This window comes from Eschrichtius robustus, chromosome 7 (genome assembly GCF_028021215.1).
Source record: "Eschrichtius robustus isolate mEscRob2 chromosome 7, mEscRob2.pri, whole genome shotgun sequence".
NCBI lineage: Eukaryota > Metazoa > Chordata > Mammalia > Artiodactyla > Eschrichtiidae > Eschrichtius > Eschrichtius robustus.
The window spans coordinates 1,436,892-1,449,583 of record NC_090830.1 but is presented as its reverse complement, the minus strand read 5'-3'; the positions used below and the strand labels follow the sequence as shown (position 1 = coordinate 1,449,583).

Here is a 12,692-nt window from a genome sequence, read left to right as displayed (position 1 = left end):
AGGTTCTTTTTACATATGTTCACACTCAGAAGTCCTCATTAAAAGCTCATTTGGCACTCTTCTCCCATCTTCCTTCACAACCATGAGTAATTTTCCTACACTGTATTTTTAAACTTATCAACTCTTAGCGAAAACCATGAACAGATTTCACAGTGTATATCCCAGCCAATATGTGCTATACATTCTAGTCATTACAAGGCTCAGAAAGTGATCAGGATAGTTAACAGAATTATATCATTGGTAGAATTCCTCAGCCATTGGTCTTTTAAGAACCACGGAATTAGGAAAATTGATGGGATTCCATTTGTTCAGAAGCTGTTAGAGCTGTCAGGGAGATGACCTCAGTCTGTTCTTATGCTTACTCCTGTTAAAGTTAATGGGGTGCTCGCTTCGGCAGCACGTATACTAAAATTGGAACGATACAGAGAAGATTAGCATGGCCCCTGCACAAGGATGACACGCAAATTCGTGAAGCGTTCCATATTAAAAAAAAAAAAAAAAGTTAACGGGTTCACCAGGTCATACTGTTCTTGAGAAATAACTGTGGCATTCTTGATTATCTCTGGGCATTAGAAAACATAAATAAATCCCCATATCTCAATTCTGTTCAACCTGGATCCTTGAAAAATGAATTCCAGAGATGGCATGCATGCATGACCTAAACACAATCCCTGGAAACATTTCAAATATTTAAAAGATGGTGGACTTCAGAAATTGGATTCCTTTTGGTGAATTAAGGTGGTGAATTTTTTTCTTTTTTTCTTCTTTTTCTTTTTTTGTCCATGTTTGGCATCAGTAAAATGCACAAATCTGAAATTTTCATTTAAGAAAGTGATCTTCAACCTGCCCTATGATACATTTACTCTGGGTTTGCAGCCAATATTCCAAACCAGAAATGAGTTTTTTCCATTCAAGGAACCTCACACATAGGCAGGCCCGGCTCTCCTGTCTGCCCTGTAATAGGGACGTTGGTAAATAAATTTTGTATATATCTGGGATGGTGAATGAAAGCTTTGGTACTCATGTCCTGTGAGAAGAGGAGACACAGCTGCTGTCCTTGAATATCTGAAGTGCTGTCACAGGCAAGAATACTTATTTTTTGTGGCTGCAAAAGACATTACTAAGACAGTGAGTGAAAGTTCTAAAGAATCAGATGGTAAGTTATTAAAGGAAAAATGTCTAAGTGCAACACAGAGTAGGTCACCTTGTTGAAAAGTGAGGATCCTTCGAAGAACACTTGTAGCCCTGGGATTCTGTCATATGTATACTGCATTATTGTAAATGTTGGCTGCATAAAACAGCGTTGACGTGACAAATTGATTTTGGAGATTTTTCCCATTGACTTGGACTTTGTACACGTATCCACAGTTATCCTCATAAAATGCATTTGAGGTAGGTAGGGATGAGGAGGTATCACTTTCTTCTCTTAGCAGATGCAGAAACAGCAGCTGGGGAGATGAGAGAGATACATGTGGGCAGTGTTACCTCAGTCAGAACCAGGTGCTTCCCAGGAAGCATCACACCTCACTGAAATGTAGCTTTAGTGTTTAAAGAGAAGGTACATTTTTTGTTACAACATGGCTCCTGAATGCAAGCCAACCACTTCATCTGGTGTTCAGTTGAGTCAACAGCAATTCTGTCCAACACTGGGGGAGAAATGGGCAATGCTGGACTTACTAAGAGGTGGTGTGGTGTGTCAGGTTGCAGTATTGCACCTTCCTCAGGCACTTTCTTCCTCACACATTTTTCAGATAATTTTGATGATACTTAACTTCTGCCATTCTTGTAACAATACTTATGACTTCACCGTATTTTACAATGAAGGTGGGGCTTACGGTGGTTTGAAAGAGTTGTCCAGGGGCCACGAGCTCCTTCATGACAGAGCCAGAGCAAGAATCAGAATATTGTCTCCATGAATCTTGGCCAGTGCTCTTTCACAACATTGTGCCTCTTCCTTGACAAGAGTCCCAGATAATGGTCCTAAATGCATGCATTTGTTGATTATACAGTGGCTCTCAATGTCCTAAAATTCATCTTAGTATTTATTATCAATTATTGCACCTACTTAATGCAAGCCACTGTGGAGGATATAAATATCACCACTCCATAATTTCTACACAGCCCCTGCTTTGTAACAGAGCCACCCCAACTTGCCAAAGAATTCCAGAGTTTCAGATCTAAGTCTGTTAGAGTTTAGTGCACACATTTTTGGATACTTCAAATTGGTAGTTTGCTGACTGATGAGAGGGGCACTGCATTTACCTTGGTCAGATATATCATAGAGAAACAGCTGATTATATGTCTCAATCCCTCCTCTTTGTTCAAGGGGGAGCATCCATTTCCCTTATTCTCAAGAATGTACCACTTCATTTTTATCCCTACTTAAGTCTGCCTGTAATTTGACACCACAGCTGAAATTTCTTATACTAATATAATCCTAAACACAGAGGGCTGGTAGAAGGAACTGGGATTCTTATTAGGTGAGGGACACCCTATCATAAACACAAAGGAGCTTACAGGGGGTAAGAGCAAATGAGTGGATGCACAGTTAGTTACTGGGACTCAGAACAAAGTCCTGAGCTTGCCTGCAGGCTCTGGCTCTGGCCTACCTCTCCCACCTCCTCTAGCCCCACACCTCTACTCACCCCTCTCCAGACCAGCTTCCTTCCAGAGCCTCACCAGTACCCTGCTCTCCCCCTGCACCACAGTTATGCTGGGTTAATGCCTTCTGCCTGAAATGCCTTTTTCTTTCTTCTCCTCCTGGTTAATTTCTACTCAGCCTTCAGATTTCAAGTCGTCACTTCCCCAAGGCAGCCTCATAACTCTTAGAACGCCACATACGTTCAGGGTCAGGTACAGCATATCTCACCATTGCCTTATCATTTAGAAGGGAGCTGTTCATCAAGGTGAATGCCCAGTTTGGCCCAATAGCTTCAGCAAGTCCCGCTTTAAGTTCTCACCAAAGAGGTCTTGTCATAATCACTGGAACTAACTACGCATCCAACAATCCACTTATCCATCCATCCAGCCAGCCAGCCAGCCAGCCAGCCAACCATTCACCAGTATTCACTGGGGGCCCTTTATGAGCCAGTCACTGTAGTAGGTACAAGGGATATAGGCTGCCTCCTAACCAGATATATTTGGGGTAGCTGGTGAAGTTTTCTGAACCATTAAGGCCAATCCCAGTCACTGTTGGCCTTTCTGGAATGGGATCTACATTACCCGGACTGGCCCTAGGACTTTTGCAGTCTTACAGGACTACAGTATCTAAACGGAATCCCTGACTCAGTCATCCTCCGTCCCATGATATGTGGCTGAACCACACTGGCACCATTTTGTCAGCTCCATCTTAGGCCCACAGTCCTACCCCATCCCTTTTTCTGAGTGACTGAGCTTTAGCCTAACTCACAAGGAATGCACCAAACCAGAGGAGTTTCCTATCAACTTTTACCCTTACCTTCAACTAATATGAAAACTTGAAGGGTGTTTTTTGCTGACGCAGATGGTTAATAGTCATGAGACACCTGCCTGCCCCCGCCCCAGGGGGAAGGCAAAGCCCCCAGTTCCAGTTGGTGTGGATGTGCTTCTCACTTGGTAGTCAGATTCTGTTTTTATCCTTAGCCCCTTTATATCCCCCTGTACCCCTTTGGCAGTGCGGAGTGAAGCTGTGAGTGCCTCTGGATCATCTCTCTGCCTGATCCTTCCTGCCTGAATGTAAGTTACCCACAATAAACTTCATAATTGCACTTTATGGAGTTGCCTGCTTTGTTTTTCAGTCACAGAGTTCCATCTTAGTTCAGATGATATTATTCAATATCTCCGCTTCCCAACATGTGACATTATTTTCTTCACAGCATTGATTACTATCTGAAATTATTCATTTACTTGTTTATCGTCTGTTCCCTACTGCTGCCTCGTGGGAGTGCGTGTCCATCTTATTCACTGAATACTGCCAAAATCCTGACTGATGAAAATTTGTTCAGTGAATCAGTGAATTGGTTCTAGAGAGAAAGTCCTTCTCCTGAGCTCTGATTTGGAGCAAGGCTAATGGATAGCCACTGATGACTGGGAGATTACAGTGAAAAAACCTGGAGGAATCCCTGCAGTATGTACAATAGAACATAGAGAGGAATCTTTGGGGTGCCCCACCTGGTCTGAACATTCTTCTTCCTTAGATGAAGGCAGTTTGCAGCCAATGCTGGTCCTCCCAGGGATAACATAGGCTTCTGCAAAAGGGAAGCTGGGCTAACAGGCAACCCTGCCTCTCCAGATGGTAACAGAAACTCCTCTGAGATGACTATAGCAGTCATTCTAAAACTTTGGTGGGACTAATAATCACTTGGGGAATTTGGTGAAAATACAAAGGTCTAGGATGTATCCAACTTCACCAAGCAATGAAATTGAGCAGGACCCTGTGGAGGCCCCTCTGTGTCCCCCAATTCTTGTTTGTAGAAAAAGGCTTTCGTTTCCTAGGCCTTCCCTGAGTTCCAAAGAGCCAGACACAAGCAGTTACTAATTAGGGAAGTGAGGGAATGCAGAAACAAAGGAAAAGCAATTAAGCAAGAAAAGTAATGATAATAGTTCAATGATAAAACAGAATCCTAGTTCCTCCTCAAGGAATATACATAACAATCTAACACATATCTTTGAGTTGTTCTGCAGAAACTAAGACCCCGCCCGGTAGAGGAGGGTGACTGCAAGCACACAGACCCCAGACTGGTTGGAACCAGAAGGTTGATGATTAAGACTCCTAAAACACCATCCTGTTACCTCACTACCAACCAATCAGAAGACAGTCATGCACCCTGCAGCCCTCACCCCAAATGTTGCCTTTAAAAACCCTTCCCTGAAAGCCATCAGGGAGTTTGGGTCTTTTGAACATGAGCTGCCTGTTCTCCTTGCTTGGTGCCTGCAGTAAATACTGTACTTTACCACAACCCAGTGTCAGTAAATTGGCTTTGCTGCATGGTGGGTGAGCGGACCCAAGTTTGGTTCAGTAACAGCATCTGTGTTCTCTATTAGCTCTCTAGCTAATTCCGATACAAACCAAAGTTTGAAAGCTACTGCTCTGTATGGCTGCATATCCCAAAATTTATTCCATGGGACACTAGTTCTCCGAGTGTTAATGGTTAATTAAATAAATTATCAGATTAAATGTTTCCCTACTGCAGATGGTTCAGAATCATTAAAATGCAAATGTGCATCGTGAATCTCTCAGAGGGGGAAAAGTGTACTATGCTTCCTAAACTTATTTGGCCATGGAACTATTTCTTCTCGGGAACATGTATTAACATCTTCTGCAACTACTGTAGTTAGTATTCAGAATATACTTTGGTAAACATTTCAAAATTGCAATCACTGACTGCGGGCCTCCCCACTGCTGCCCCCAGCCGCCTTCTTGGGAGAACTTCAGATCTATCTTAAGGCAGTGCACATTTAACAGCCAGAGTGGCCAATTTTAGGTGATTTGGGGGTCACCTAAAACCTTGCTTTTCAAAGTAGTCTGTGAAGCAATTTCCTGCATCACTTGGGAGTTTGTTAGAAATGCAGAATCCCAGATCCGCCCCCCCCCCACCAGAGCTACTGAGATGGAATCTGCATTTTAATAGGATCTCTGGGGGATTCATTCGCACCAATATAGAGAAGTGGTTCTTAATGGGGGCAAGGGTGGGGAGGAGGGAGACAGAAATACATGGGGAGCCATTCAATATGCAATTACTAGCCCTTTCCTCATCATCCCCTATCAGAATTTCTGATTCACTCTTGGAAAAGGAGAGAAGGGGAAAAAGTCCCCCTTGGTAATACTGATATACTCTCTGGATCTTCCTTTCTTTGGCTCAATTTTTCCAAGCCTGGGCTCCTGACTGAGAGAGTCGGGGACAGCAGTCCTCACAGATTCAGGAAACCCAGCAAGAAGCAAACCCTTCCTGAAATTTAAAGTGTTTATCAAACAATAAATTATATAAATGAACTTATTTGGATATAATAGAGAGAGAAAAAACTTGGTTGTGACTCAAATTAATTAGTGTAAAAATTGCGTGGGATTTCATTATTGTTCTTAGGCTTCTTAGCACAAGTGAACTAAAAGTAAAACTCAAAGTTAGTCTGTCTCTTTATTCTTGAGAGCTTTCACCTCTATCTCTGAAATACTTTGTCAAGTGTACCACCCTGTGGATCATCCAAGTAATCCAGCTTCTTTTTTTCTGTTACTATGGCCTTTCTCCAGTTTCTGGCCTTTTGCTGTAAACCTAGATTCTCTCCTTTGCCTTGCCTTTTGATTTTCAGCCAGTATTATCATGATGTGCCTCGGTGTGGTTTTCTTTGTATTTATTTTGCTGATGGTTGCTCCTTGAATCTGTGGCAGAGTTTCATAAATTTGTGTGTTGCTATCATTCTTCATTTGGAAAATTCTTGGCCATTATATCTTCAAATATTCCTTTTGCGTCATCCTCTCTTGTCCCTCTGGGGCTCATGTGTATTACACATTTTCATTGTGTCCTACATATCTTTTGTGCTTTATCTTATGTTTTCCATTCCTATTTTCTTTGTGCTTCAATTTAGGCGTATTCTATTGATCATTTTTGCTGTTCATTAATCCTGTCTTCTGTTTCTTTTTTTTTTTTTTTGTCCATATTTATTTATTTGACTGTGTTGGGTCTTAGTTGTGGCATGTGGGATCTTTTAGTTGTGGCATGTGAACTCTTAGTTACGGTATGGGGGATCTAGTTCCCTGACCAGGGGTCGAACAGGGGCCCCCTGCACTGGGAGCACAGAGTCTTCGCCACTGGACCACCAGGGAAGTCCCCTGTCTTCTGTTCCTAAGCTCTATTAAACCCATAATATCATATATTTTTAAATTCTAAAATCTCCATTTGATTCTATTTAGATTATAATTCTCTGAAAAATTCTCCATTTTAAAATTGATTTTCTCTATTTTCTTGAACATATTAGACATAGACATTTTAAAGTTCTATTTTCTTGAATATATTAATCATAGTTAAAGTCCTTATCTGCTAACTCCAATGTCTATGTCACCTGTGGTTCTATTCCTATTGAATGTTTTTTCTTGTGGTTTTTAGTAATATGGTCCTGAATCACAGTATGTCTAAAATTTTTTTTATTGAATGCTGCTCATTGTGTGTAAAAATTATATAGTTCCAAATGACTTTTTCTTTCTTCACGGTGGGTTTATCCTTTCCTCTGCTAGGCAGATGAAATTGAAATTGATCATCTTAAACCAATCAGGGAATGAACTGCGTTGAGGCTGACTTTTAGTTTTGGTAAGGTTCAGTCTGCCTCTGACTTGTTTGTGTTACTAAGATGTTGTCCTTCAGGATTTTCTCAACTATCAATAAATGTCTGGTGTGTTCACTGGTCTCCCTTCTCCTGGCAGGTCTAATTTTTGTCTCTTTAGCATTATGAAACAGCGGAAAATTTCTTTCCGATTTTCAGAAGTTTTTGACATAGCTTGCAAGTCCTGAAGTCTACTCTTTGTTTCCCCAGTACCATAAGTCTATGAAAAAAATGTTAGTGTTTCAGAAGTTTTCTGCTTAGCTTTTTAATCACCTGCCCTCACAACTTCAGAAATTTGCAAATGTCAGGTGTATTGAGGGTTTTGTGTTTGAGGTCCCTTAAGCCTTTAATTATATCTCTATAGCCCCACAAGACCATTCAAATCTCTGCTGGTTTTTCTTCCTCACAGCAGTCTGGAAAAATCTCAGATTGACAATCTCTTATAATTTGCATATGCCCCAAGGGAAAAAGTGACTGCAGATGCCAGAGAGCTGAAGTTCTCTCCTCTTGAGAAATTTAGCCATTTAAAAAAAAAATTAAATTTATTTATTTTATTTTTGGCTGTGTTGGGTCTTCATTGCTGTGCGCTGGCTTTCTCTAGTTGTGGCAAGTGGGGGCTACTCTTCGTTGTGGTGTGCAGGCTTCTCATTGCGGTGGCTTCTCTTGTTGTGGAGCACGGGCTCTAGGCACGCAGGCTTCAGTAGTTGTGGCGCGGGCTCAGTAGTTGTGGCTCGCAGGCTCTAGAGAGCAGGCTCAGTAGCTGTGGCGCACGGGCTTAGCTGCTCCGTGGCATGTGGGATCTTCCTGGACCAGGGCTCAAACCCATGTCCCCTGCATTGGCAGGCGGATTCTTAACCACTATGCCACCAGGGAATCCCGAGAAATTTAGCCATTCTTGTACTCTTTGATTCAGCAGTTGTCTGATGTCTTTAAACAAGTGACCTTATCTTATCCAGTGTTTCTAGTTGTTCTTGAAGGAAGCATTGGTCAACCTCAAATTATACCATTCTACCCAGAACTGAATATTCTTTTTTTTTTAAATTAATTAATTAATTAATTAATTTTTGGCTGTGTTGGGTCTTCGTTGCTGCGCAAGGGTTTTCTCTAGTTGCAGCAAGCGGGGGCTACTCTTCGTTGTGGTGTGCGGGCTTCTCATTGCGGTGGCTTCTCTTGTTATGGAGCACGGGCTCTAGAGCGCAGGCTCAGTAGTTGTGGCTTGCGGGCTCTAGAGCACAGGCTCAGTAGTTGTGGTGCATGGGCTTAGATGCTCCGTGGCATGTGGGATCTTCCCGGACCAGGGATTGAACCCGTGTCCCCTACATTGTCAGGCAGATTCTTAACCGCTGTGCCACCAGGGAAGTCCCTCAGAACTGAATATTCTTATCTTGCCTTTTGGATGGACACTTTGATCACATAATTTCTCTGGCTTTTCATTTTGGTTTCACTCTGGATGCTATTTCTTGGATCACCCTCAGCTCTGAGCCATGCTTATCTCTCAGTCCCTCCCCCAGCAGAGGTTCCCAACACAGATCGAGTGTTTTAGGCTACCACCTGATCAGATGGAAGATTACCAGGAAAAAACTATTATGAAATTAAAACAGTATAAGCTGAACACAGAGTGAGCTAAATGTAAGAAATCACTTTTGGTGGAAGAATGATTTTTGTATCCATAAGTAATGTTCACCTAACAAAAGAAAAGGAAGTATTTCCTCTAGATATTCATTATTTAAAGAATGCTTTTCATCTGAAATATTACCATGTTTTCCTAATACTGAATCCAAAAAGCACACGTTTGATATCTTGAAAGTAGAAGCTATTACTTCCAATCGCTTGATGACAGAAAATAGGAAAAATAATGTATTAAAGATTTTTGAGAGGCCTCGGATCCTGAAATATTAGATGGCAACTTACAGCTCAAAATAAACTTTTCCTATTCACATTGAAATCTTATGAGAGAGAGAAGGGGAGAGAGAGAAAAGGAAGTTGAACAGACATGTGCAGTAATCACACAGCATGAGGTTATTACTGGTCTGATGTACTTCTTCAAACCAGTTATATGAACCCTTGAAGGCAAGGTCCCTCTGTAGCTCAGTAATCCAGAGAATTTCAGATGATTTGAGATCTAATAGACCTATTTTATTAGCAGAAGAGTTATAAGAAATAATACTAAAATGTGTATTTCTTTTTTTTTTTTTTTTTCTGGCTGAGTTGGGTCTTCATTGCTACACGTAGGCTTTCTCTAGTTGCGGCCAGAGGGGGCTACTCTTCGTTGCGGTGCGTGGGCTTCTCATTGCGGTGGCTTCTCTTGTTGCGGAGCACGGGCTCTAGGCGCGCGGGCTTCAGTAGTTGTGGCTCAGTGGGCTCTAGAGTGCAGGCTCAGTAGTTGTGGCGCACAGGCTTAGTTGCTCCATGGCATGAGGGATCTTCCTGGACCAGGGCTTGAACCCGTGTCCCCTGCATTGGCAGGCGGATTCTTAACCACTGTGCCACCAGGGAAGCCCTAAAATATGCATTTCTACTCAAGAGAATCAACCTCAATAAATGTACTTACTTTGTTTACCAAATGACCACTTAAACTGTTCCTCAAAATTTCCAACATTGGTCATCAACTCCTTGAATCCACTTGAGGTAAACATACTATTCTTTCTCCTCATTTTGCGTCATTATAATGTTTATTCATACATCAGCCTAATGCTGATTATTACCGTGCATCCTGTCTGAAGAGCTTGGAGTAGATAGTTTTAGTACTTCGTGCCATAGCAGTCATTTAAAAATTACTAGTCGGGTTTGAGCCCTGGTCTGGGAAGATCCCACATGCCGCGGAGCAACTAGGCCCGTGAGCTACAACTACTGAGCCTGCGCGTCTGGAGCCTGTGCTCCACAACAAGAGAGGCCGCGATAGTGAGAGGCCCACGCACCGCAATGAAGAGTGGCCCCTGCTTGCCACAACTACAGAAAGCCCTCGCACAGAAACGGAGACCCAACATAGCCAAAATAAATAAATAAATAAATAAACAAATGTCTGCTGAAGGAACACACACACATACACACACACACAAAATTACTAGTAATGATTCCAGTGGATAAAACATTCAGTAGTCTTTCATAAATAGAAACTGCTCTAAACATGAACAAAATGTCCATCTCATTTCTTTGCTAATGCCATGTTTCATTCAACTAAAGATATTTCCTGTAGCCTTTACCTCTAAAGGGTTGGCATAGAAAGTGAGAGAAAATTAAGATCAGCTCATCTCAATCAAAACCTTGGGACATTTGCTAATATTCTTCAGAGCTATTGCAGGGGAGGAAAAATAATTTTCCCTCTACCCTTCTAGGTTCTTGGCTGAGACTCCCCTGTAATAAAGGACAGATTAACAAGAGAAAAACAATTTAAAACACATATACAGCTACGTATAGATATGAGAGCCCCACAAAGATATGAGACTCAAAGAAGTGACCAAAGCACACAAAGAAACAATAAATTTGTGGAGAACTGACAAGACAATGGGGTTTTGGCTAGGGGTAGTAAAATGATGAAGAAGTAACAAGGTTTGTTTAATACAGCCTTGTTGGCCGTAATTTCCCGGACTCTGGTGACAATGATGCCTTTTACCCTCCTGGTGCAGGGAGTGTAACTTTCATGTGGAAGATTTATCTTTAAGGGGGACAAAAGGGTAGGAGAATCCTTTTCGCACCAGCTGTTTCTCAAGTACTTTTATTCAAAATAATCAATATGGGGCTTCCCTGGTGGCGCAGTGGTTGAGAGTCTGCCTGCCAATGCAGGGGACACGGGTTCGAGCCCTGGTCTGGGAAGATCCCACGTGCCGCGGAGCAGCTAGGCCCGTGAGCCACAATTACTGAGCCTGCGCGTCTGGAGCCTGTGCTCCGCAAGAAGAGAGGCCGCGATAGTGAGAGGCCCGCGCACCACGATGAAGAGTGGCCCCCGCCTGCCACAACTAGAGAAAGCCCTCGCATAGAAACGAAGACCCAACACAGCCAAAAAATAAATAAATAACCTAAAAAAAACCCCCAAAGCCTGGCTTTAAAAAAAAAAAAAAAAAAAATGTCAAAGTGGCATATAGATTGGGGTGACATATTCTGAACCCCTACACTATTTACCTAACTTAAGCTAGATGTGCTTCATCATCCACAACTCAGACACTGTTGTGGCATTTTTGCCTTAAAGATGGACAGGACTTTAGAGATCTTTAGTCTCCTTCCTATTTTATACTTGGGGAAACTGAGATATGGACTGATATCATGACTTTCTGAGAATCACCTAGAGAGTAGCAGAGAAAGAAGGACAATCTGAGTCTCTTAATTTTCTTAAACTTGAAGCTCCTTGAGAGCAAGTAACAAATTTACTTTTCTTCAGAAACGTACTTTTCTCTTACACTGCATCTCTATATAAAAAAATACCTAAATCAGATTCAGGATTTATATTGTGTATTGTATGTTACCTTTGTGCAAATAGAAAAAGGAAATAGTGGGAAATATATATTTGTAAAAGGAAACAATGGAAAGATAAACTAAAAACTAAAAAATTAGTTCCTTTTCTTAGGGGAGGGAGAGAACAGGAAGGAGGGGAGAGGGATACAATGAAGACTTCTCTGAATTACTTTGTTTTATGATTTTGATTTTAGAATCATGTAAATGTTTTGCATAATAAAAAACCAATTTAAACGTGTAAAAATTGAAAATAATGACAAAAATTCACAAATAACTAAAGGAATGAAAAGTAGAAACCAACATAATTACAGTTAGGAATGATTTTTAGTGGTCTACCTTCCAGTGGTGATATTCAAACATAACGATGAAAGACTCAACGCTGATGAATATTTCTAATGAAAGGAAAGCCAGCAGCAAATGTATGTATTCTGCTTCGATGCAGTCTATTTATTCTCAAAAATTGTGTAATATATGTTTCATGGCCAATCTCAGACTGTGTCATTCTTAAAGATGGTATGTACTAGTTCTGATTTGGGCTGTATAGGCAGATTAAATTCAGATCCACTATCTACCACTCATGTCACCTTGGGCAAATTAGTTAATTTCTCTATGCTTTCATTTGCATATATATAAAGTGCAAATAGTGATGGTTCCTACCTTAAGGACTTGCTGTGAAGATTAATGTAGATAATCCACGTAAAGAGTTTAGCACAATCTCAGGTATATAGTGAGAGCTCAATAAATTTTAGCAATTATTTAAAGAAACACTGCTTCAACAAGTAAAAATAACTAAAAAATAAAAATAAATAGATCGATTTTATATTAAAAATGTTAACTACATTATACATACAAAAGAGTATATATAATATATGGGCATAATTTTTTAAATAATAAAATGAACACTCAGGTACTCCTACCCAGCTCAAGATACAGAACATTTATAAGTAATT

At 41.1% G+C, this 12,692-nt stretch overlaps 1 non-coding gene across 1 annotated transcript; it reads left to right on the top strand.

Annotated features, from left to right (window-relative positions):
- The first annotated feature begins 381 nt into the window (after positions 1 to 381).
- LOC137767901 (U6 spliceosomal RNA) lies at positions 382 to 488 on the top strand. Its single transcript, XR_011074592.1, has one exon. It is a non-coding gene; the product is annotated as a U6 spliceosomal RNA (small nuclear RNA).
- The last annotated feature ends 12,204 nt before the right edge of the window (positions 489 to 12,692 follow it).